Source organism: Bombina bombina, chromosome 1, assembly GCF_027579735.1.
Source record: "Bombina bombina isolate aBomBom1 chromosome 1, aBomBom1.pri, whole genome shotgun sequence".
Lineage (NCBI taxonomy): Eukaryota > Metazoa > Chordata > Amphibia > Anura > Bombinatoridae > Bombina > Bombina bombina.
The window spans coordinates 903,163,307-903,189,918 of NC_069499.1; the positions used below are offsets into that span (position 1 = coordinate 903,163,307).

The 26,612-nt window shown below is 43.3% G+C and overlaps 2 non-coding genes across 2 annotated transcripts; both read left to right on the forward strand.

The window, feature by feature from the left end:
* Positions 1 to 16,665: 16,665 nt before the first annotated feature.
* On the forward strand, positions 16,666 to 16,744 carry TRNAL-UAA (transfer RNA leucine (anticodon UAA)). Its single transcript has one exon. It is a non-coding gene; the product is annotated as a tRNA-Leu (tRNA).
* A 42-nt stretch (positions 16,745 to 16,786) lies between these two features.
* TRNAL-UAA (transfer RNA leucine (anticodon UAA)) lies at positions 16,787 to 16,869 on the forward strand. Its single transcript has one exon. It is a non-coding gene; the product is annotated as a tRNA-Leu (tRNA).
* The last annotated feature ends 9,743 nt before the right edge of the window (positions 16,870 to 26,612 follow it).

Sequence of the window (26,612 nt, forward strand, 5' to 3'; positions counted from 1 at the left end):
GACAACTTGCACCATAACCACACAGTGTTAACGGAACAGCTCACACCATGCACACCTAGCGCAGCCTTAAAGGGCAGAGCATCGCCTGCTCACAGTCTTAAAGGGGCAGGCACACACAACCTTTAGTGGATAAAGTCACACCACACGCGCACAGTCTTAAAGGGAGCGATAACAGTATACATCCACACGCAACGCACACAGCCTTAAAGGAACATCTAACACCATGCACAGTTTTTAAGGGGCAGGCACACAGGCTTTTAAGCACACCCAAATGCACACAGCCTTAAAGGGGCACCCAGTATTAAAGTGACAGACACAAACGCAGACTTTAAAGATGGAGCTCACACCACACACACACACAGTTGTAATGGTACAGGTGCCACAATGTTCACACAAAAAGGACAGATCATGGCATTCACGCACAGCCTTAAATGCTATAAATGAATGGTTTATGGTACACACAGACTTAGGGGCCGAATTATCAAGTTCCAAATGGATGCCCCGTTTCCATACAAGCCTTCAGGCTCGCCAGAAACGGCAGTTATGAAGCAGCGGTCTAAAGACCGCTGCTCCATAACTGATCTGCTGCCTCTGAGGCTGCGGACTTCAATACGCCCGATCCTATACGATCAGGCTCATTGACACCCCCTGCTAGCGTCCGATTGGCCGCGAATCTGCAGGGGGCGGCATTGCACAAGCAGTTCACAAAAACTGCTTGTGCAATGATAAATGCCAAAAGCGTATGCTGTCAGCATTTATCGATGTGCGGCGGACATGATACGCTACATTGTATCATGTCCGTCCGCACTTTATTAAATCGGCCCCTTAGAGATGGCTCAAGGCAATCATAAAAAGAGTTATAGAGATTTTATGACATTCACACAAAGCCATGAGCTGTGCTTTTAGCCTGTGAGTGTGTGTGTTTTTGTTGTTGTTGAGCTAACAGTTTGAATGATTCCCCAATCAGCTCTCTAGTCATACAGCACCTTTGTTTTAGAGAGATGATTGGAAAATATTTCAAACTGTTAGTTTAATAAAAATATTACTTTTCAAGTTGGTGGCCAGAGGGCAGGGTATTTGGATTTCAGCGCTATATTAAAAAGTAAGTTATAGCGCATCTTCATAACAACTGAAGAGTTAAACTCCTTTTAAAATATCTATAACATTCCAGATTTGTTTAGACAAAGGGAAAAGTTTACTATCACTTTAAGGACTGTCTGCATTGTGTGGGGTGTCAGTGCCTTTAAGACTGTGCAAGCGTAATGTGATCGGTGCTGTTAAGACTGTGTGTGTTGTGTTTGTGCACCTGTACCATTAAAACTGTGGGTGTGTGGTGTGAGCTTCCCCTTTAAAGTCTGCGTTTGTGTCTGTCACTTTAATACTTGGTGCCCCTTTAAGGCTGTGTGCATTTGGGTGTGCTTGAAAGCCTGTGTGCCTGCCCCTTAAAGACTGTGCATGGTGTGAGATGTTCCTTTAAGGCTGTGTGCGGATGTATACTGTTATCGCTCCCTTTAAGACTGTGTGCGTGTGGTGTGACTTTACCCACTAAAGGTTGTGTGTACCTGCCCCTTTAAGACTGTATGAGCAGGCATGAGCTACCCTTTAAGACTGCGCTAGGTGTGCATGGTGTGAGCTGTTCCTTTAACACTGTGTGGTTATGGTGCAAGTTGTCCTTTTAAAGGCTGTGCATGTGCCCCTGTCCGTTTAAGGCAGAGCGTCCCTTTAAGGCGGTGTGCTTTGCGTTTGGATGCATACTATCGCTCACTTTAAAACTGTGTGCGTTTAAACACTAAAGGTTGTGTGTGCCTGTACCTTAAACACTGTGTACGCAGGTGCCGAGCTGCCTTTTAAGGTTGTGCTGCATGAACATTACGGTGATCTGTCCCCTTTAGGCTGTATGCATGTGGTGCAAGTTGCCCTTTTAAAGGCTGAGAGTGCTCTGTGTGTTTGTGTGCGTGCACGTGCCACTGTCCTGTTAAGACAGAGCGTCCCTTTACGGCTGCGTGCATCACATGGGGATGCATACTATCGCTCCCTTAAAAAACTGTGCGTGTAAACTCACTAAAAGGTTGTGTGTGCTTGCCCCTTTAAGACTGTGAGCAGGTGCCGAGCTGCCCTTTAAAATTGCGCTGCGTCCACATTACAGTGATCTGTCCCATTAAGACTCTGTGTGCCCACATTACAGTGATCTGTCCCATTAAGACTCTGTGTGCAGGTGTCGAGCTGCCCTTTAAGGTTGTGCTGCGTGCACATTTTGGTGATCTGTCCCTTTAAGGCTCTGGGCGCAGGTATTGAGCTGCCCTTTAAGGTTGCACTGTGTCTACAGTACGGTGATCTGTCCCTTTAAGTCTCTGTGCGCAGGTGTCGAGCTGCCCTTTAAGGTTGAGCTGCATGCACATTATGGTGATCTGTCCCTTTAAGGCTCTGTGCGCAGGTGTCGAGCTGCCCTTTAAGGTTGAGCTGCATGTACATTATGGTGATCTGTCCCTTTAAGTCTCTGTGCGCAGGTGTCAAGCTGCCCTTTAAGGTTGAGCTGCATGTACATTATGGTGATCTGTCCCTTTAAGTCTCTGTGCGCAGGTGTCGAGCTGCCCTTTAAGGTTGTGCTGCGTGTACATTATGGTGATCTGTCCCTTTAAAGTCTCTGTGCACAGGTGTCGAGCTGCCCTTTAAGGTTGAGCTGCGTGTACATTATGGTGATCTGTCCCATTTAAGTCTCTGTGCGCAGGTGTCAAGCTGCCCTTTAAGGTTGAGCTGCGTGTACATTATGGTGATCTGTCCCTTTAAGTCTCTGTGCGCAGGTGTCGAGCTGCCCTTTAAGGTTGAGCTGCGTGTACATTATGGTGATCTGTCCCTTTAAGTCTCTGTGCGCAGGTGTCGAGCTGCCCTTTAAGGTTGCGCTGCCTGCACATTACGATGATCTGTCCCTTTAAGGCTCTGTGCGCAGGTGTTAAGCTGCCCTTTAAGGTTGAGCTGCCTGCACATTATGTTGATCTGTCCCTTTAAGGCTCTGTGCGCAGGTTTTGAGCTGCCCTTTAAGGTTGCGATGCGTGAACATTGCGGTGATCTGTCCCTTTAAGACGGTGTGTGTGGTGCTAGTTGACCCTTTCAAGGCTGTGTGGGGTTTTTTGTCTGTACCTTTAAGACTGTGTGACCAGGTGCTATCCTGCCCTTTAAGGCTGTGTGAACATTATTTCCTCAGCAGTTTGTACAGTTGTTACTGAGAGGGCTGCTTTCAGTGTCTGTGTGCAGTAAACAGTTACAAATGTATAAAAACCTGTAGGCTGAGGGTTTGATACAATGTGTCCATGTAGGTGAGCAGAGCTGGCTAGCTGTGGAAAGTCTATGGGGAAAACAGGGACTTTACACCCCAAAATATGGCTCCCCTTTTTGTTCCTGGAGACACAAACATTGCAGCATTGTTAGTAGCCCTCATCTGAACCCCCACGCCAATTTTTGTAGGAAAATAATGAGATATGATTGAGAAAATAATTTAGAACGCTAAACTAAGATTTTACCGGAGCCAGTTCGTAATTATATGCAAGCTTCTGCCAAACCAATTCCCCAGATAGTTCACACACTGTGTCAAATGAGCATTAGTGCAATAGCAAGCAAGCGGGTTAACAAGCAAGTTAGCTGTATATAGTTCTCAGATTCCTTAATAGAGTTTGTGTGATTCAAGCGGTATATGTTGCAAATTTTGTAGTAAACAAAAAGGGGACTTTACCTTCCGCAACTCGGCGTCTTATACCTTCCGCTATGGTTCAAAATAGAAGGTTAAATGTTACCTGAAGCCTTCAATCCCTCTTTTGGTAGATCTCGCTTTACCATACACTCCTCCAAACTTTATGCTCTGCAACAAGCATCCGTTTCCCAGCTGCTCACACAGTGTTCACACTATGCTTAACACCACAGCCTGCTCGCTTCTCTCATGACACTGAGCGCAGTCCTTTCCATCTGGAAGATAGGTTGTTTGAAAAACTGCATCCAGGTGAGTAGCTCAAACCAGCAAACAGCCAACGTATGTTTCACCCAGAATCCTTTGCAACAAGGGCTTCATCAGGGCTGTCAATCAAATTGTTAGTCAGTCTTTTAACGAGTAAACTCCACCCATTTTCTTTACATTATTGTTTCTTAAGGAGGATGATTACTGTCTCTAAACGATACTCACTTAATTTTTACTATAGAGTTGGTTAGCATATGTACATTGCAACATTAATTCGTAAACATTCATTCACACCAACAACCGTTATCCAATAGATATATAAATAGAAAACTGTAATTTCTTCTCATTTTTATGAAGAGCTTCTTTTCAAAATATACCTTACATCTTAATATGATATTATATTTTAAAGATGACTTTAATCTTTATTTAATTTCTTAGATGAAGAAGATAGGCACTTTCCAACAAACATTTTATTCTTTGTCGACTATGTTAGCTAATGATAATTATTATTATCTTATATTGTGCCTTACGCAGGCTATTCTATCTTGATGCACTACATCAGGTACAATGCTTAGTAAATGTGCATCAATGTATATCTTGGTATACTGATTCATATATAGCGCCTATTCTACTTAAGGAATATGTTTGTTTTTATGGAAAAGTATAGGTATGGAGCAAGGATTAGGGTGTTCTTTACTTGACAAACCCTGGTATATTTTTCTTTCTTTTTCTTAAAGGTAACTCGCAAACTCTAATATCTCATTAAGTCCCGTAGGGGATAGTGTTTTTAAAATGTACATCTACTTTGTCTCTTTTTGTAGAAGACACTTATCATTGTCTCCTCCTCTTCCTGATGTAATGCCTCAATCAATACCCACAAACCTCAAAGTTTCTGGATTTGATTCATGGCATTCTAAAAAATGTCTTGCCACACTTGTATCCTTCAGAGAGGTTATATCATCTCTATGCTCTCTCATACGATCCTTTATCTGTCTTTTCGTTTTGCCAACATAGAACCTTGGGCAAGAAGAAGAGAGAAGATAAACCACTCCAAAGGTATCACAGTTAGTGAAATGTTTTGATACTGTCTCTCCCCTGTACTAAAGTTTTTTGTCCTCATCATAAATGGGCAGTACAGACATCTGCCACATGGAGAGTTTCCTTTTACCTTATGGGAACTAAGCCAGTTTCCCATATGGGGAGATTGTATGTAATTGCTTGTCACCAATGCATATTTCAGATTTTGTGCTCTTTTATCAGTCATCTAGGGGACTGGACCTACTGATTCCTTTATGCCTTCATCTTGAAGCAAGTAGTACTCTATTACCATTGCCTCATGAAGAAGCCCGGCCGCTGACCGGGGGAAACGCGTTAGGCTATCCAGAAGCAAGTGTTTGACCAGCTGCTTAAACATCCTACCCATCAGTGCAGGAGTTCCGGATACCGTGGCTGATAATTTCGATCTAACCCTGGTACGGAGGACTAGCAGCTGTGTTAACACAGTGCTCAACAGATGTGCTTTTTAGCACTTACGAATCTTGTAAGTGTCTGTTTTTTATATGTGTATTTACCTGTAATAAAAAACTTCACTTGAGTTTGGCCCTGTGCGCCTCTTTGTTTGTCTCTTTTACATGATACTACATCGGAGCTGAGGATTGGATTACCCAGCTGATCACAGGCAGCACGGACACGGCCACTTCCAAAATCCTTTAAGGAAAACAATATACGCCTCCTTTTTTCCTCACATTTGGAAAATAAAGAACTATTTGATTGGACTCAGTCAGCAAAAGGTATAACATACCATTTAAAGGGGCAGCACTAATATACAGAAGATTAAGTATTACTTAATATCCACCTGTCATTTTGTTGTTACTCTGCTGTAACTCTTTTACTGATATTACCTGGAAAAGATTACAGGCTATATCAGATTAGGTTATATAGTTATATATCTACATATGACTGTGCATTTATGTTCCTTTTTTAACCTTTTCTAATTTCTTTGAATCTTATGGTTTTTTGAAACGTAATTTTGAAGCATAATTTTGAAACATATTTTAGAATATTCTAACTATAAGGTGACAACATATGAATAGGGACGCAAATCTGTAACAATAAGATTATTTATTAGTCATATTTTTTAGCGCAATGTATTCTGTTTCTTTTTTGTAGCTGTTAGCACACTCCCATATACAATGGGGCATATGTATCAAGCGAATGGAGCTTGATGGCCCGTGTTTCTGGTGAACCTGCAGGCTCGCCAGAAACAGCAGTTATGAAGCGGCGGTCACAAAGACCACTGCTCCATAACCTTTCCGCCTGCTCGTAGCAGGCGGACAGACATCGCCGGAAATCAACCAGATCGAGTTCGATCGGGTTGATTGACACCCCCCTGCTGGCGGTCTATTGGCCGTGAGTCTGCAGGGGGCGGCGTTGCTCGCCATATTCAGCGAGGTCTGGCGGACCTGATCCGCAGTGTCGGATCAGGTCCATCAGACCTTGATAAATATGCCCCTATGTGTTTATAAAAAGAAAAATAAAGAGTATTGGGTGTGAGATTGCAGCATTTTACTTTATTGATATTATTGTTTAATATTTTCAAATCAACAAAACAAAAAACAGAAACAACAAAAAAAAAATTGGGGGGGAACCTTCCCCCTCTCCTCCCCGGGTCCGCCGTCAGTTAGATTATAGGTTATGTTATATCAGAAAACCTTTTTAACAGAAACATTAGCATATTTCTGGAATACAAAGCACATGTTACTGGTACAATTTGTCAGAAGCTCTGAAATAAAAAAACATAAGATCCCATGGATCACTCTTAAGCAAAAACATGCCTATGGAGAGCTCTTAGTAATACTATATTCATAAATCACATACATAATTCTCACGTATGCATTACTTGCAGGCATTTTAAGAGAGATTAAACACCTCTTGCTTTTTACAAAATTGTATTTGTCTTACACTCCCTAGAGAGTCTAAATAGCAAATTCTGTAACCTGGGTTTTCTTCACAATGCTGCTAACCTGCTGTTTGATATGCAGCATTTTGAAGAACAGTTTGTTTTATGACCTTTCTAGAGAGTGTGGGACAAGCTTAATTTCTACACAAAAGCAATGGGTGTTTAATGTTTCTTCAGTTCTTTTGCTGTTTAGCCATTTTCACACCACTGATCTGATTTTTGTTGTTTGACCCTTGTATTTACACATTATTATTTTGTTTCTGTGAGGCAATCATAAAAAGTAAACCTATTTTTTTCAACAGTTAAGCAGAACTTTTATAAAAAGATAGATAGGTCAGTATTGATATGTACATGTGTGCACTTTAATTGAAAGAGCAATCATTTTTTAAATATACTCCCATCAGCAAAAATGCTTCTAATAAAAGTAATTATTGTTGTAAGTGCCCTTTCACCAGTAATCAAGCTCAGAGAGCTGGTCACAGTATGTATTGTGCTAGTGAAGACTTAATTTGTGTCATATAAGCCACTGGGGACTTTCTGGGAAGCTGAGGTGTTTAAAGAATGGTACAATGGCCTTCACAACATAAGTATGTTTGCTGCTTAAAAAACAGTAATATATTTTACTAGAAGCATCTTTGCTAATAGAAGTATAATGCAAAAATTATCATATTTAAAAATTAAATGCACCCTTGCATATTTCAGTGGTGACCTTTGTATCCCTTTTGTTTGCAGAAATATCAAAATGTGGGAAGACAGCACCCTATGCTTAATATTTTTTTTTGTGTGATTTCCTGTGGCATACATTAGTAAATAACAGCACAGTAGACATTATTTCTAAATATTTCTTCTATGCCACTAGGAGGAGGCAAAAAATTGCCAAACCCCAGCAACTTTATTAACCCACTCCTACCTCACTGACAACTCAGTCTTGTCTTTGCCTCCGCTGGAGGTGGTTGAAGAATTAAGATGTGCATTTGATTCTTCAGTGAGAGGGGTTCTCATACTAATTTGAGGCCTGGTTTCCCCTCAGAGTACAATGAATGTTGGAGGGATGTATCTGGAGTATAGATAGTGGCATGTATTTCACCTATTGGGATTTAGTCTCAAGTTTTTCCACAGATGTCACAGGGACTTATTTACCTCCTTATGTTGGTTTGTCGATATGATAATTTTCCATATCATCTGCAGTTATGTTTCAGCACTGGTTTTGGCTTCCTACTGGTTTCCTCTAGTAGCAGAGTGCCTAGTGGTGTTTTTGCTTCTTCTGAGGTGGCCTTTGGTAGGTAAGTCTTCCAGGTAGTTGTCTCAGGATAATTATTTGCCTGTTGGTTATTTTTTCATTGCATGGTTTTTGCCCCTTTTTTGAGTTTTATTGGGGTTGTGAATTTATTGTTTCAGAGAAAAAAGATGTTTATTAGGTTCCACACTTTTTTGTTTCATTATTCGTGGACTCCACTACTTCGGTATTAGTTCCCAGGAGTACTGGATTGTGGACTCTCACCACCTGTATGAAAGAAAACATAATTTATGCTTACCTGATCAATTCATTTCTTTCATCCCACCCTGTGTTTTTCTGGTATTATTTTTTTTTTCCCTGCACATATTTGTTTACTCTTGATTCTTTTCCTATCTCTTTGGCTTAGTTATACGTCAGACTGAGTTGTCATTGAGGTGGGAGGGATTTTATAGAGTTACTGGGCTTTGGGAATTCTGCCTCTTCCTAGTGGTAGGGATTAGGAAGAGTAATTCCCAGGAGTAATGTATTGTTGACTCTCACCACCATGAAATAAATTAATTTATCATTAAGCATAAATTATGTTTTCATTGTCACACATGGTGATCACTTCAAAATTAGAGGGGTTTTGACCATTCATTCAAAAGAGGGGCATTCACTGTTTCACACGAGGGGTCTTATTCCCTCTCTAATGAAATCAGAGGGGGAGATTTGCAGTAATCCTCCTCCCGCACTGCTAGAAATCACCTGATTTCTTTTGGGGCATGTAACCAACATTTTATTGTACATCCTCTGTGTCCTGGGGGGCGAGTGCCCCTCCTTTGAAAGAGGGGAGTCTGCAATTTTAAATGAATGGAGCTCTTGTCTGTCTTGTACGTATTGGGAATGGATTTGCAGGATCCAGATCCAAATGAGGCCCCAGGATGCCATGGAGCCATCATCTTTACAGAGCAGCAGGTGCTCATGTCGAATGTTAAAAATAATAAAAAAAATGAATGCACACAAGAGAATTTTGTAATAAATCATCACTGGCAATGCAAAAAACACAGTGAAATTCATACTTATAAAAAAATATATATTTCTAATTGTAAAATGATTTTCCCTGCCTTTACTAGTTGGCTGAACAGAGGTGTTCTATGAGTATAGCTGGATGTTCTCTGCCATATCCTGTAAACATTTTCACTCATAGATCTCACAGTTTTTTCCATACTGAAGGGTGGCCATATTGTGTAAAAATATGCAAAACACCTATTACCTAATAGAAAAACAATTGCATTTTCAAATAGAGGTTATTATAAAATACAACATGCTGAAAGCAGGGTAATCTGAGTTGTATTGGCTGCAGTTTTTAAGATTTATAGTGTACCCCTTGATTCCTGCTAACTCCTTTTTTCCAGAAAACTTTATGAGACATTTGGCAACTCACAGGGACAACCCTCCTTTATAAGAATTCCCTGTAGTCAGCCCCTGTGATTGGATCTTCATGTCTCGTTTAGTGAATTTTAGATAAAAATTGTTTATCATATTTGAACATATTTGGGTTGTTTTTTTTAACCTTTTAAAATTAAACACACTATATATATATATATATATATATATATATATATATATATATATATATATATATATATATATTTGCTTATTGTTTAATGAACAGAGTTTTTCAGTTAAAGTGATATTCATTTGTATATTAGGTGTCTTTTATAGCCCTCTGGTTTATAAACTATATAGGGGCACAAGACTCCTATTTTGAATTAGGCCTTTCTTTTGAAGAAGGGGCACATGACCAGATGGCTATTTACTGACCACTGTGCTGTGTTCACATAAAACAAATGATATCTCTTTATTATGTAAATTATACTCTACATACAGCTTTTAATACTTGTTCACAACCAAACAAGTAAAGAATAAGACAAAAATAATATTTTAAATGCTCAGAAGATTTAAAATGAATTTTTATGATATTTGTCTTTTAATTTAAGCTTTAGCTCACTAAGGGCTAGATTACAAGTGTAGTGCTAATTTATCATGCAACCGCAAATGGGCAAATTTGCCCGTTTGCCATTGCGTTATAAATAACCAGCCATTACAAGTTTTTTGACAGCAGTGATATTTCCTAACTTCTACACAAGGAGCAGTACTCTCTTCTGATCCAAGCTGGTATGATGTGTTCAGAAATACATGCCAATAAAATGTTTAAAACAAACTTAATTTAATTGGTTAGATCTTTGTTAGATCAGGTTTGATCATTTATTGTTTTCTTTAGATCTAGCATACAAGGAGCGGTATCAACAATTATTTGGAGAGGATAACCCCTCATCATAAATTTCATAGGTATTTGTTAGATCAGGTATTATCAGTCAGTTGTTTTGTTAGATCTAACATAAATACAGGGATATTAGGTATTAAATAATTTAGGCTAATAGATATTTGTTAGATCAGGTTTGATAAAGTGTGTATTATGTTAGATCTAACAAGATAAATCTGGTATTAACAATTATTTGGAGAGGGGTTAACCCTTCATCAGAACCCCTTAACAAAAATGGAGTTTCAGCCCCTAATAACAAGCAATTGGACAAAAAGTTATACAATTTGATAGATATTTGTTAGATCAGGTAACATCATTTAGTTTTTTTTGTTAAATTTAACATAAATATGTATTAAATCAGGGGGGCTAGCCCCCACTTAAACATTTCAGATGAAAAACATTCAGACTAATAGATATATTTTTTAGATCAGTTCAGATTAAAGCGACACTCTAGTCAAAATAAAACTTTCATGATTCAGATAGGGCATGTAATTTTAAACAATTTTCCAATTTACTTTTATAATCAAATTTGCTTTGTTATCTTAATATTCTTTATTGAAAGCTGAATTTAGGTAGACTCATAAACTGATTTCTATGCCCTTGAATGCCACCTCTTATTTCAGTGCATTTTGACATTTTTTTTCAAAGCTAGACAGCGCTAAAATGCAAAAGATGTTATTAATAATTACAATATATTGTGGGAGCCTTTATATATTCATGGGGTGCCAGCTCCCCCATAACAAAAATAGTACAACAAATATATAGCTATATTTGTTAGATCAGATGTAGCCAATCAGTTTTTATTTTTATATCTAACCTTTTTGTTAAGATGATAGGGGTTGGTCCATAACCAACAATTTCAGGCAAAAATTAATCCAGTTTAATAGATATTTGCTAGAGGCAATAATAATAATTTCTTCAATAATAAAAAAAGAGTTCCAAACAAAGCTGTTTAAACAAATGTCACTTCACTTTATTCCAGATTAAAAAACACAGGAAACATGTAGGCTAATTTCTTGGCAGAACAAAGTCTAAACTCACGCTGACATCACAGTTTAGCTACACTTCTACGGCCTACAACCATGAGCCCTAGTTTTCTTTCCCGGCATCGGGTGAGTGCTGAGCTGATAGCTCTTGAATTTCATTGTTCTTGACATTTTCTGGGACCCACAGCATTTCTGAAAGGAGCAACCCAACCCCTACTGCTATGTGCCTGTATTAGATTCCTGGACAGGAGCAGGGCTCATTATCAGTCAAGATAAAATGTTTAAAAAAAGAAGAAAAAATAAATATATATATATATATATATATATATATATATATATATATATATATATATATATATGTGTGTGTGTGTGTGTGTGAGAGTTGAGGGTCCCAGACTGTAGAGCTCATAAAATGGAGGAAACATAAACAGAAATCAATTTATGGTGCAGTATGAATATACTAGTTACGTATAAAAAGTAAGAATAATGCTCACCTTTTTAAACCTCAAACATGTGAGGTATGTGAAGAGCGTTGGGGGGAGTTAATCCCTATCTTTATTAAAGATGGTTGTCCTTTGGTGCCTTGTTGGAGTATGGTACTTGTAGGAATATGGTGCTTCTTTCTTTTTAGTGCCTTTAGGATATCCTCTTGTCGAGTATGGTATTCTATAACTTTCGGTGTAGAATTTCATCTGTATGCTGTAGATTAAATGGAGTTTTATTGTGGTGCCTTGGAGTAACACAGTTGTGCTTCTCCTCTCTGGAGTATGGTAATTTCCTTTAATAATTAATAGAAAACTCAGATACTAGTATAAGGTTAAAAAATATACATATTCCTTTTATTTATACACAAACCGATGTCTGTGCTTATAATTAAAATTCCCAAAAGTGGAATGAGAACAACTTTCAACAAAGAAAGATAAGTGAGATTTGTCACTTGGAGCAAATGATAATAGTCACAATGTAAGTCAGTGATATTGGCTGTACAGTTGTTCTCATTCCACTCCAAGGCAACACAATAAAACTCTCACCCTTTACAATTCATTCCATTGATGATAGTGGAATCTCCAGACTAAGTTCCCTTTGAAATACACCAGGAGGATCTTTAAAAGGGCAAATTAACTATTTGCAATGCACAGCACAAACTAAAACACTGTATCTAATTTAGTATATATATATATATATACTAATCCTAAAGCCTGTGTACACGGGCCATTTTTTGCAGTACAGCAGTCCCACCCCTTGCTCTCTCTCTATCCCCCCTCTCTTTTGCTCTCTCTTTCTCCCCTCTCTTTTGCTCTCTCTTTCTCCCCTCTCTTTTGCTCTCTCTCTCTCCCCTCTCTTTTACTCTCTCCCCCCTCTTTTACTCTCTCTCTCCCCCTCTCTTCTGCTCTCTCTCTCCCCCCTCTCTTTTGCTTTCTCTCTCCCTCTCTCTTTTGCTCTCTCTCTCTCCCCCTCTCTTTTGCTCTCTCTCTCCCCCTCTCTTTTGCTCTCTCTTCCCCCTCTCTTTTGCTCTCTCTCCCCCCTCTCTTTTGCTGTCTCTCTCTCTCTTTTGCTCTCTCCCCCTCTTTTGATGTCTCTCTCCCCCTCTTTTGATGTCTCTCTCCCTCTCTTTTGCTCTCTCTCTCTCTCCCCCTCTTTTGCTGTCTCTCTCCCTCTCTTTTGCTCTCTATGTTCCCCCTCTTGTTTGCTCTCTCTCCTCTCATTTGCTCTCTCTCTCCTCTCTTTTGCTGTCTCTCTCCCTCTGTTTTGCACTCTCTCCCCCTCTCTTTTATGCTCTCTCACCGTCTCTTTTGCGCTCTCTCCCCCTTGCTTTTGCGCTCTCTCCCCCTCTCTTTTGCGCTCTCTTCCCCTCTCTTTTGCGCTCTCCCCCCTCTCTTTTGTGCTCTCTCCCCCTCTCTTTTGTGCTCTCTCCCCCACTCTCTTTTGTTCTCTCTCCCCCCTCTCTTTTGTGCTCTCTCCCCCCTCTCTTTTGTGTTCTCCCCCCCCCCTCTTTTGCGCTCTCTCCCGCTCTCTTTTGCACTCTCTCCCCCTCCCTTTTGCGTTCTCTCCCCCTCCCTTTTGCGCTCTCTCCCCCTCCCTTTTGCGCTCTCTCCCCCTCTCTTTTGCGCTCTCTCCCCCCTCTCTTTTGTGCACTCTTCCCCCTCTCTTTTGTGCTCTCTCCCCCTCTCTTTTGTGCTCTCTCCCCCCTCTCTTTTGCTGTCTCTCTCTCCCCTCTCTTTTGCTGTCTCTCTCCCCCTCTCTTTTGCTGTCTCTCTCCCCCTCTCTTTTGCTGTCTCTCTCTCCCTCTCTCTATCCCCCCTCTTCTGCTCTCTCTATCCCCCCTCTTTATAGCTCTCTGTCTCTCGGCAGCCGGCTCCGGCATCTGGCCCTGCCCGCGTCACACCCAACCACGCCAACATCACGACCGGTCACGCCTGTCCACGTTGCACCTGCCCGGCCACGCCCACTCCGCACCCGCTCAGCCACGCCCACTCCATCACATGACGCCAGGTCAGTTGGAAGGCCAGGTGTGTTTGTCCTTGCGCGCAGTCTCTACTGCGCATGACAGCTTTGGACACTTGGCCTTTTATTATATAGGATATACATACACACAAACATATATATGTGTGTGTAACTGTGTATGTGATTGTGTGTGTCTATATATATATATATATATATATATATATATATACAGTATGTGTGTGTGTGTACATTAAGATTCTGTAGTCTTAAATTAATTTTTTATTGAAAAATTAAGGTGTTATAGTCATTTATAAGAAAATCACGATTAAATCACAATCGCAATTTTTTTGGGTCCAAAATCACGATTTTCATTTTTGCCCATATTGCCCAGCCCTACAAGCTATACAAATAAAACTAAAATAAAAGGGGAAAAAAGCTGCACTATAGAATTTAAATCTATGCAGCTTCTAAATAAAAGCCTGATATGCGTTTTAGAACCAGGGTTCGATTTATGAAGCAGCTTCCAACCCACTCTGCTTCAGGTCCGCCTGAAGTAGAAGTTAAAAAGCACTGGTCGCTCCTTAACTCGGGTCAATTGACATCCCCTGCTAGCGGCCGATTGGTTTGTTATGTGTTTCAGACACAGGGGTCAATTTATGAAGCAGCGGATGCTGCTTCCGACCCACTCCATTTCAGGCCTGAAGTGGAAGTTAAGAAGCAGCAGTCATAAGACCGCTGCTCCTTAACTCGCAGCCCAATCGGATACGATCGGGTTGATTGACACTCCCGCAAAAGTGCAGGCGGCATTGCACAATAAATGCCGACAGCGTATCCTGTTGGCATTTATCGATGTGCGGCGGGCATGATCCGCTACAGCAGATCATGTCAGCCCGCACATTAGTAAATCAGCCCTACAGTCTTAAATGTGCAGCCTCCTGTGTTTCTGCATGTATATAATCAAGATCAGCACGTTTTGTGTTGCTTCAAAGATTAAGATGATGATCTATTTAATAGTAAAAACAGGGTTTTTTTAATTGTGAGATCCATTAGAGAGCTGGTTCAATGACTGCTGTGCAGGAAACATTGGGGAAAACAGGCAATTCAGTTATTCAGTGTGTGGCTAGGTGGGCGGGGCTAAGGCAACTAGCTCCGACCCAACGAGTATTTGCTGTGTTGAAATTTAGCTTTTACTGCATTCCAGAGCTGATGTGTTTGCACATGTGCAGCAACTTTCCTTCAGATACCTGCAGTGCAACCTGGGAACTTTAAGTGATGGTAAATCCTAGTGTTTTTGAAACACTAGGATTTGCCAGTGCTACAAATAAGGGGACTTTCAGTCATGAAGTATAAAGTATTTCATGCTGAAAGTTCCTTTATTTGCCTGCAGTGCATGCCGCAGTGAGCTCCTCAGCCGCCCATGGCAAAACGCTATTTTATCAATAAAGTGATGTTAGCCAATAGCGAACTAGCCATACAGCTTAATGACAACTGGCCCACACGGCTACTGGCTAAGAGGAGGAAACAAGGTATATTGCAAAAATGCTTATATTTCAAATTGTAATGCATCCATGCACATTTAAATTTTGACCTTTCTATCCCTGACATAATAGTCAAAACTTTCAATTGGCAGTGTACCCACATTGTTTTTCTATCACCATTGTTCTTTTTAAAAATATTCTATTATCCTTATGAAAGAGTGAAATGTAAACATCTGTTTTGTACCTGAAAAAAATGTGAAGTCAAAGCTTGTTTACATTTATATAGATGGATTTGTGTCTCTAATGAGCATTATTAATAAGTGCACAACTGATACAGCTGCATTAGTTTTAGATTAATCTAATCAACTTTTCTTTAAGATCTTTGAATATTACTATTTTTATTTAATAAATATTTGCATATTGTTTGTTTAATAAAGTTTTCTAATTAAAGAGAAATGGTTCTGTATTTTTCTTTTTCAGTAATGTATTTCTAATTGTATTAAATTGTATTAAATTGTTCACAGATAGCTCCTTTGCCTTTATTTTGTCATTTGAAACAGCTGTTTGTGCCTGTTAACACTGTCACCTATACTGGACATTTCAATAAAACAGTATTGGCTTTAGAAAAGGATGTAAATAACAAGAGGCAGCAGCAAAAAATTGACTCTCTGGAAATGACGGGAGAAAATCCAGACCATTTAAAAGGGTGTTTCTGCAGCAATTTTGAAAACAAACTCACCCCTTGCTTGCATTTAATTTTTTTCCAAAAAATAAGAAATGTTTTTCCTATTCTTCATATACATTTATAGTCAAATAATGACAGTGGCAGCATCATTATAATTTTAAAGAAAGATCAGTTTTATTTTAATCAAAGTTAAAACATTTACCCCCCCCCAATTACATCTTATAAATACTTCCACTATGTTGAAGAAAACCGTTTCACAAACTAAAGATTGATTAATGAAAATAAAAAGATATCAAACCAAACGTAAAATGGTATGCTATGTGATATCCTCTAGGGGGCGCTAAGTGACAAATACCGTAATATAATATAAAATATTACAACAATATAGTCTTCAAGGTAAAATATGTACAAAATAGTAATGGTACACAATGTTAAAGTCCCAAAAAATCCCGCAGTGTGTGGAATCAACCACCAGACCAAAAAGGTACTTATTATACTTAATATTCAGGTTTCCAGCATAGGAAAGGTCCCAAAGATAAGGGTGTGGTATGGAGGTTGTTTGTAGGCAGCTCTCTAACTTTGTTCAAAAGAAGGCAATTTGTTAAGGAAACACAAAAAAGTGGCACCAGGATGTCCAAGTGGTTAAGGCGTTGGACTTAAGATCCAATGGACGTCCGCTTGGGTTTGAACCCCACTTCTGGTAGAGACATTTCAGTGAAGTTAAATTCTGTTCATTAAAAGTGGCACCAGGATGGCCGAGTGGTTAAGGCGTTGGACTTAAGATCCAATGGACATATGTCCGCGTGGGTTTGAACCCTGCTTCTGGTAGAGACATTTCAGTGAAGTTAAATTCTGTTCATTTCGGTGCCTCTATCTATTTGTGTTCCCTTAAAGATTGGTTAACCCTTCACAAGCTGTTTACATTCTTGTGAGGCCTCATGTGTAAAACTTGCTCTCCCTATCCATATAAGATTGTACTCTGCTCAAGTTGGAATTTCGGCCAGATAGTCGGTAAATTGATGACAACTTGACTTGTTAATTAGTTGTCTTTTTGTGACCTTTTTGTCCTGTTACAATTTCTTTCTTTCTAGATATAGCAGGTTGTGCCTCCTTCTCTTCTGATTCTCTGTAAACTCTTTTGCGTTGTAAAGAGCTGTGTTGCTTAGAAGGGGCAGGATTTGGCATGTTGTGTGGGCAGCCATTGAAACAAGTTTTATTTTGTGAGTTGTAAGACTGAGACCAGTCTTGCTTTTGGCTAGTGACACGTCTGAAGTCCATATCATACAGTCCCAATAATGGTGACTTCATCTGTATATCTTCAGGGTGAACATCTATTTTTCTTTTTTTTGGAATCTTGTACAGATCAAGGTTTCCATTTATCTCTGCAGACAAAAAAGAATCTTCTCTTTGTCCCTGCATCATGGCAGGTAAAACTGCTGTAGAGTGTCACCTCTTTAGATTATCCCCAATTTATATTATTTTCTTATTAAAACAGTTAAGTTAATCAGGCAAATGCTTGCACTTGTAGGTACTTGACCAAGAAGGGTGCAAAGTAATTTACAGAACATGACCATAAGGCTAAAGGTTACAGTGGAATGTTTGTGATGTCACACCTGGCCAACAGCTAAAATAACTGCTAGAGTGAATTTTTTTGTCAACAATATCTTTATTAGTTTCTAACATATTTACATCAACAATGCGATAATCTCAGTTTTTGTGGAAATTCCTTTTTATGTCAGTACCACTAGGCACATAAACAGTATTATCTTAATAAAAGTTTTGTCTCATAACCTAGTGCATGTCAGCATTTTTTGGTTTATGGTGTAGTAAAGCAATGACCAAAAAGTCACATAGAAGGCAGTTCCCCTATAGCATGTTTAAGGTAGGAAAGTGCAGGGCTGCAGAATAGCCAGAAACGGCTTAAGGGTTAAGGAAGCAGGGAGGAGGAGTGTATGTGGGTTGTGTGAGTGAGACTAGCAACAATGTTGCAGGCTAAGGGAGGGATCTTGACTTACCAATAAAAAGGGGCTTCTGGGAGTTTGAGGCCCTCTTTTTCTGTTCCTGGCCATCACAGATCTTCTCGTGTTAGCTGTGTTGCTGAAGTGCAGTGATGAATAGGTCACACAGGTCTTCTCTGACTCCTCTCTGGTTCAGGGACGCGGGCCCTCAACGTGGACGCAAGGAACCTGCAGAAAAAGAGATGAGTGATGTAGAAGTTGTTCCCCCTTCCCCAAGGTCACAGGGACCAACCCTTGGGCTGGGCCGTAGTACTTTGCAGGGGATTAGTGCTAGGGGGGGAGGGGGTAGAGGGAATGTATGCCCAGCAGAGGCCTCTGCAAGGGCTGAGGAGGAGGATAGGGAGAGGGGTAGAGGGGGAGTCAGGGAAAGGGGGGAGCAGCTGGGTGGGACTAGCACTGAGGGTGGTAGGGGCCGGGGATCAGTTCAGTATGGGGCTGATGAGGAAGGTAGGGGGAGCCTTGGCCTAGTGGGGCACATGGAGCCCTTTGATGTGGGGGCTATTCCCCAGGGACAACTAGCGACCGTGTGGTCGCTAGTGCAGTCCCTTTCTAATGTTTTAGCCCCGGTTTTCGGAGGGCAAGGGGCTACCCCCTTGTCCTCCGCTTCTTTGACAAATGCTCAGGGCGGGGGGCCATCCGCGGGGGGGGTTTCTCTCCCAGGGGGAGGCCTCATCCACCGCCCTGCTGGGGCCTAGCAGCGGTCGGACACGTGGCCCATCCGTGAGCAGGGATGGGCCCCTGGCGGCCGCTGGGCCTTCTGTTACACCAAATGCCCGCCGCGCAGCCCATCCGACAGCTTGGAGGGGCCCACGGCGATCGCCGGTAATCTACCGCCACACTACCGCCTACTGTAACCGGAGCGCCACGTGGTCCACCCACTTGCCTGGATGGACACGTTGCGGCCTCCGGACCTCCTTCGGCACTCACCACCGGGCCGTCGCATGGCCCATCCGCCGTTCCGGGTGGTGTGGGAGCTGGCAGGCCTTGTCTTCCAGGCCTCGCTAGGCCTCCGCAGGCCTTGGACCAAACAGTGCGGCCCATCCATGCGCCCGGAGCCCCGCCCGCTAACGTACTTCCAGTGGGCGGGATTTCCGGGCGCGGCCCACTCGAACTTGTGACGCAGCCAGGAGAGGAGCCAAATGGATGGCTCTCTCTGCATCCCTCTCCCCGGAAGGTTGGAGGGGGGTGCCGGCTGCGGGGGGGTGGGGGGTGCGCAGCGAAGGCCTCATGCGTGCGCGTGGGGATTATTTTGTGAATGAAATGGGGGTGGGAGGGAGGCATTTGGGGGGATAGTGGGGGAGATGCGGGCATCACACAGCCCAGCGTTAGTGCGTGAGCCTGGGGATCAATTGATAAATACAATGGGGGTTAGGGGGAGACATTTCTGGGGACAAGGGGAGTATGCACAAATAGGGGTTCTGCGTTTAGGGAAAGGGGTGAATTCACTGATTATTACACTATGAGCCCTGGGCAGTCAGGCCCACGGGACAGGGGTACATATTTGAATATGCAAGACAGGGAGGGTGCAGGTTTGCCCCATTTAGGTGATTATGGCTCAGAGCCCCAAAATTGGGGAAGAATGGGGAGCATGCAGGATGGGGTTCAACATTTGCTGCAAGGAGGGCATAGGGCTGAGGATAGGGAGTGCAGAGTGAATGATGGAGGCCTGAATGTGTCCTTGCCTCCCCAGTCAGCCGGTACTCCTCTCCTGTCTCTCTTCCCACAGGTACATTTGCAGCAGGCGGCGGTGCAGGGGACTGGATTGCCTTCAACTACCTCCATGGCAGCGGTAACTTCGGTGGCGCCACTGGCACAGTCGGCAGAAACGGGACAAGGAAGCACAGGGGCAGGTGAGCAATATCTTGCACCACAGACACAGGAGGAGGGAGCGTCCAGTTCATCAGAGTCAGGGTCTGACAGTGACACTGAGTTAGGGTTACACAAGAAAGGGGAGAAGCGTATGTACAGGATGCTAAGGACCCTAATGGCGGATAGGAAGAAAGCACGCAGCCAGGGCTCAGGGCCGCAAACAGAGCAAGGGGGTTGTGAGGAAACGGCATGGCAGGGAAGCAGGGGAGTACCCAAGGGGGTAATAGGAAATCTGCGCTAGAGGGGGATTCAGTCACGGTAAAGGTGCACTGCTTGCACAAGCACCTAAAAACCAAGACAATTAAGAAAATACATGGTAGGAAATACGTGAATATATTTGAGCTCTCGGCTGAGGCTCAAAAACAAAAAGAAATGGCGGAGGACGGGACGGGCCCCAAGAAGCTGAAGAGGCCAGACACTTACGAGGAGTGGGTGAGTTGCTATAGGGTGCTGGGGTCTTGATATTTGGCCAAATGGCCTATGCAAGGGGCAGATATCTTGAAATATCAAAGCACCATAGAAAGGATCTATAAATGCCACAAAGAGGGAATATGGAGGGATTATGATATTGCGTATCGCAGAAAGATGGGGGCAGATCCATCATTGTCGTTTGGATCCATTGAATTACTACTATGGAACAAACTAGGGTCTGAGGTGCAGGCTTCACCTGCAGGGTCATCGGGTAGTCAGCCCTTTCGGGCTGGCGCACGGGTGCGGCGGAAAGGTTGGGAATGCTGGAAATTTCAAGAGAAGCAGTGCGACAGGGGGCAAAGTTGTTCCTTTCGGCACGTGTGCCGCTACTGCGGTGGCCAGCATCCAGGGGTCGAATGCACTAGAAAGCGTGAGCAGGCAGGTGATCGCAGCGGGGGCAAGTTGCCGCCAGCTGGGAAGGGCAGCCACCCCGCTGAGGGTGGACGCCCTTGAAAGATGGCTGGCCATATATCCGGACCGGGAGGTGGCGCGATTACTGAGGGAGGGGTTTGTCATTCCCGTGGAGGGAGTGGTAACGGGATCCGTAATCCGGAGGAACTTGAAATCAGCAACGCAGTTCCCAGGGGTTGTTCGCAAGAAAATTATGAAGGAAGTTAGTTTGGGGCGGATGGCATGCCCATTCAAGCATCTGCCGATGGAGGGACTAATTGTGTCCCCATTGGGTGTGGTGCCTAAAAAAGAAAGCGGGAAATTTCGCCTCATACAGCACCTTTCGTTCCCGAAAGGGGGATCGGTGAATGATGCCATCTCACCAGAGCTCAGTTCCATGCAGTATCAATCATTTGAATCTGCTGTGGATATTGTGCGGGAGGCGGGGGTGGGCTCGCTGATGGCGAAGCTGGATATTGAATCAGCATTTTGGCTACTTCCCATTAACCCCGTTTCCTTTCGGTTAATGGGGTGTTACTTCGAGGGCAGCTATTATGTGGATAGGTGTCTCCCTATGGGTTGTTCTATTTCATGCGCCTACTTCGAAACGTTCAGCACGTTTCTACATTGGGCGCTGGCACGGTTTGCACGCTCAGAGCGGATTGTCCATTATTTGGATGATTTCTTGCTTGTGGGGGAACCGGGTTCCTCCCAGTGTCGGGAACTAATGCGGATCATGACATCCCTAATTGAGGCGTTCGGGTCCCGCTGGCATCCGATAATCGCAGGTTAGAGGCGCAACTGGAGGGTGGTAAGCCGCAGCGGTTGAAGATAGTGATCTCAGAAGGGATGCGCGAGGACTTGTGGGTTTGGGAGGAGTTCCTTACAAACTTCAACGGAGTCTGTATATGGAGAACACCCGCGGAGTCCAATCAATCCATGCATCTATTCACCGATGCAGCGGGCTCCGTGGGTACGGAGCGATGCTTGGCGCCGAATGGAGCGTGGAAGCATGGCCTACTTCGTGGTTTCAGGCGGGTCTGACGAGAAACCTGTGTTTCCTTGAGTTATTCCCGATTATAGTAGCCGTTGAATTATGGGCGCAGAGGCTAGCAAATCGAACGGTTATCTTTTGGTGCGACAATCAAAGTGTGGTTTCATCTATTAACCACTTGTCAGCTACCTCGACGGTCGTAGTCAGACTCCTTAGGCAGCTGGTACTCAGATGTCTTCAGCATAATATCAAGTTTTCAGCTAAGCATGTGCCGGGGGTTAAGAATATCATGGCTGACGCGCTGTCTAGAGGGAAATGGGAGGTGTTCAGGAGGGTTGCCCCTTGTGCCTCACCTCACGGTTTGCCCTGCCCGTCTTATCTCTGGAAGCTGGCGTTCCATGGGAGTTCGTGTTCCCCTTAGTTAAGGCGTCATTGGCTCCGGCGACCTGGACATCTTATGTGAGGCACTGGAACGAATGGCAGGAGTTCTGCGGGAGAAGGATGTTATCCTACTGCAACACTTCTCAGGTAACCCTATTAGAGTGGTTAAGGGACCTTCAGAGGAAGGGCGCCAGAAAATCGCTAGTGCAGGGCAAGCTCGCGGCACTATCTTTCTTTAGTAAGCTGTTTAGGGTACAGGATTTCACTGGTACTTTCCTCGTCAAGCAAAGTTTGCGAGGTTGGGGGAGAAAGGAGCCCCCTAGGGCAGACAGGAGGGAACCAATTACGGTGTCCCGGTTGGTGGATTTGATGCACGCCCTGGAGGCTGTGTGCACAGGGCAATACGTTGCGCTGTTTAAGGCGGCATTCGCGTTGGCATTTCACGGGGCGTTGCGAGTGAGCGAACTGGTGCCACCATCCAGAAATTTGCCACTTTTGGGTATTCAGGGGCAACATGTTAGATGGGCCAAAAATGCGGTTTTGTTGCTTATTCCAAGGCCCAAGATGGACCAGGAAGGCAGAGGGGTATGGCTACACCTACCAAAGCTGGGAGACGACAGTATTTGTCCGGTCTCGCTTTTGACAACCTACGAGGGTGTACGCCCTCAAGGGACAGGCCCGTATCTAATCCATCAGGATGGGTCGGTGCTTTCAAGATTCCAATTTTGTAGGGTATTGGCGATGGCAGCTGAGCGGGCCGGCCTGGACGCGCCATGCATAGCACCGCATTCGTTTAGGGTGGGCGCAGCGACCAGCGCGGCAGCATTAGGTTGGTCGGCAGATAGGATCAAAGTGCTGGGTCGATGGAGCTTGCAGCGCTATAAAACATACGTGAGGCCTTCAAAGGCACCCGTAGATTGAGTGGAATGAAGGGATTATGCCTTGGGGTGAGGGTTTTGGCTATTAGCCCAGGGCAAGGGGATCATTGGGGTGATCAGCTGATGATTTACATAGTTTAACGAAGTTTTGTGTTTTTTCAGGAAGGCGAACAGGGTGTTGTAAAATCTGGATTGTCGGCCATTCGTTCATACACTGGGCCTCCATACGAGCAGCAACACTCCCGGCTGGGAGCCGGTTGGGCTTTCACCCCTCCCGGTCGTCTGCCGAACAGCTCGAGTAAATCCTTCTATCCGTTATGCGTTGTAGCCGGGCTCCGCTTTGGGGCCTGCTTCCCGCTTCATGTGAGTTAGGTAGTTAGTTTGTTTGCCGCTTAATGTTCTTTTAAGTTGAGGTTATAACATTTACATGTAACCATGTAAACGAGTTAGTAAGTTAGGTAAAATGCCCGGATGTTTCGTTAAATAAACATCCAGGGGTGCCTCGAGTTAATAAATGACCCAAGGGTCTTTAAATCCCAATTTGTTGTTGTGTCTTTATTTATTAGGCTAAGCAGATGGTTAAGTGGGGGAGACTGGGGTTTTTTCTTACAGGGTCGCACGACATTGCTCCTTTAATCCCTTAAGACATTGAGTACCTGTTTCTTAATCAGTATATAATCAGTACATATAGTAACATAGCCACAAACAGGAAAAATATAAATTATCTCATAAACTCTGCTGTACCAGTGTTTTTGGAGCAAATTTTAATGACTACATAATTTCTAAATAAAGTTTCTTTATATTATTGGCTTATTTTTTAGTTTATCTGATCTGATTTAGAGTTTTGTGTGAAGTTGGAGACATCTTAGTAACTAAAACATAAGGCATAAAGTGGCAGTTGAGGAATATTGTCACCCCTGATGATTTGTTCTATATTTTGGTGGTATTGATAATGCATTTGTCCTCATGAATCGATACTGATATCTGTTTAAGGTGAGCTTTCCATACTAGTGATTGTTTATCTCAATTAATATTGTATGTTGGCACCACATCTATCTATAATATGTATTTGTTTACACTTTTAATTGTTTTACTGAATGGAACTTGGGATTTAAAGTTCATTTAAAAAATGTAAAATGGCATCTGTTGTATGACCTTTGTGTTGCCAGCACTTCTAGATTTATAAATAGTGATTAATCAGAAAAGCTTTTGTAGTAGCTTGATTTGACAATAAAGATTAGCATATTTTGGGAATAGAAAACACAAGCTACCAGTACAAAAGTTCTAGAATCAGGGCCGGATTTCCCATTAGGCACAGTAGGCATGTGCCTACAGGCACACTGCAGCAAGGAGCGCCGCACCTGCCTGTAGAGAGAGATACTGACTGCATCTGCAATTTCTTTTTTACATATCGACTTTATTTATATTTATTTTTTATACATATTACTGCTGGCCACCTTAACTTGCTAACACCCTCCTTTGTTCTGGCCACCCATCCCACTCCAGTTCTCCAGCCCCAGTCATGTTCCTAAGTGGTCACAGCACCAGGAACATGACCGGTGAGGAAGAGGGAGGAGCCATCTAGTGGCAGTGCTGGACTGTCGGAGGAAGAGAGCAGAAAGAGAGATTAGCCCAGCAATAGTGTAAGGCAGTCATTTATTGTACACATATCATCTACTGCAGCTTTGAAAGAAGACAGGAACAGAACTACCACAGTCTGACAGCGCCGTTTCTTTAAACTAACTGCCTAACAAAAAACTTCCGCCTCCCCTTCTCTTTTCCCTCGCGTGTGGTGCTGTCAGTGAGGCAGCACACTTAGGACAGCTAATTTATATATTTATATTTATAGAAAGGAGAACTGACCCCAAGTGACAGATGCAGCTGAGATTTGTTATTTATGTTATGTTAAAACTCTGAACTCCTTTGTGCTGCGTACATGGTTGACCACACCAAATCACCTATCCTTATCCCCAGCCTCAGACTCTTCCTGCTTAGAGCAGGCCTGTCTGTTTCTATATGTTGTTCCCTGAGGAGAGACAGTAAGTGTAGAGCCAGATAGGCTTGCAGTCTCTTAAGGGTTAAGGCTGGTAGTGAGTGGGATAGAGGAATGGGAGTTGCAGTGAGTTTGCAGCAATTTTGCAGGGATAGGGAGTGGCTTACCTCTTATCCAGATGAATCTGTAGTTCCTCTTTCTCTTTTGCTCCAGGACAAGAAGCTGTCAAGTTGCACTGATCATCTTTTTTACCATGACGCATTTCAAACGTTCTGCGGCTCCTCCTTTGAGATTCAGGGATGGATAGAATCCTTCTTCTGTCCAAAGTGACCTGGATCACAGATAAGTGTTCAAGATTTAGAAGATATTATCCCCCATCACAAATTAATTCTCCTTCCCTGCCTTTAAACCCTTCAAAATCCATTCCCCAACAACATGTTAAAACACCTTCTAACATCTTAGTTGTTGATATTCATCAATTCCAGCTGTCCATTTACCAAGCCCTGTCCATACGATCCCTGAGACTAAGATGGCTTCCCCCCAAGCTACTAAACCCTCCATCCCTTCCAGGGCCTGTTAAAACATTATCCCCTCAGGATTTTTCATCCTCATTTGTGCAGTTATTTACTGCACTCCCTAATACTGCGGCAGGTGCTGTTGCATCCCTGCTTTACACTTTTGCTTCTGCGATCACTGCAAGCCAGGTGGCCACTTCTCCTACAATGGGCCAGGTGGCTACTGGGTTAATGCCACAATTAAGTCATGTGGCTTCCCAATTTTGTTTGGCCCCAGAGAACACAGGCCCAACCACCTTGCATAGACCATTAGGCCATGCAGCTTCTAAGTTGGCCCCAGGCACAGTGGCCTATTATCAAACTGCAGGCCTTGTAGACTCTAATTTACCCCAAAGGCCTGCAACCCTTTCTATGTCTACTGAAACAATATCCGGCCTGGCGGCCATTAGTCCCCCACATATGGCCCCTGCAGCCTATACTGGTAACACATCGGATGTGCCCATGGAGGTAGGCCAAATGGCCTCTGCTATTCTCGACCCCATTGACAAACAGGCAGGTACCTTAGGTCCAGCGGCCTCTAACAATCTAACACCCAGCCTGGCAGCAGTCAATAGTAAAGTAGGCCCTGGACCCTCTTACATTCTACCAATCCACACTGCCCCTGCACAGATGGAGGGCATACTTACCTTGCCTCCGGATAGATCACAGTTTGCGCTGCCTCCATCTCGCGATGCTGGGTCCTCAACACACGATCCTCAAATTGCGTCGCCTTCTCTTCCAGTCACAGTCCGTGTACCTTCTGGTGTCGTCAAGTCCCTTCACATCCAGTCTCCACGCGGAAGAGCGGCCATCAGGCGCAGCGCAGGTGAGCACCAAAAGCACTCAGCAGCCAGAGGGCGCCTGGTGGGTCGCTTGCTGGAAAAAGCCCATGCAGTTAGGGGGACATTTAGGGGGCAGAAGAGGCCAATCAAAGGGGCGGCAGGGCTTGGAATTAATGCTAGAACACTATAACCCAGAAGTAGAAGAAATAAATAACTTTCCTCAGGGGCAAGTAATGGTTCA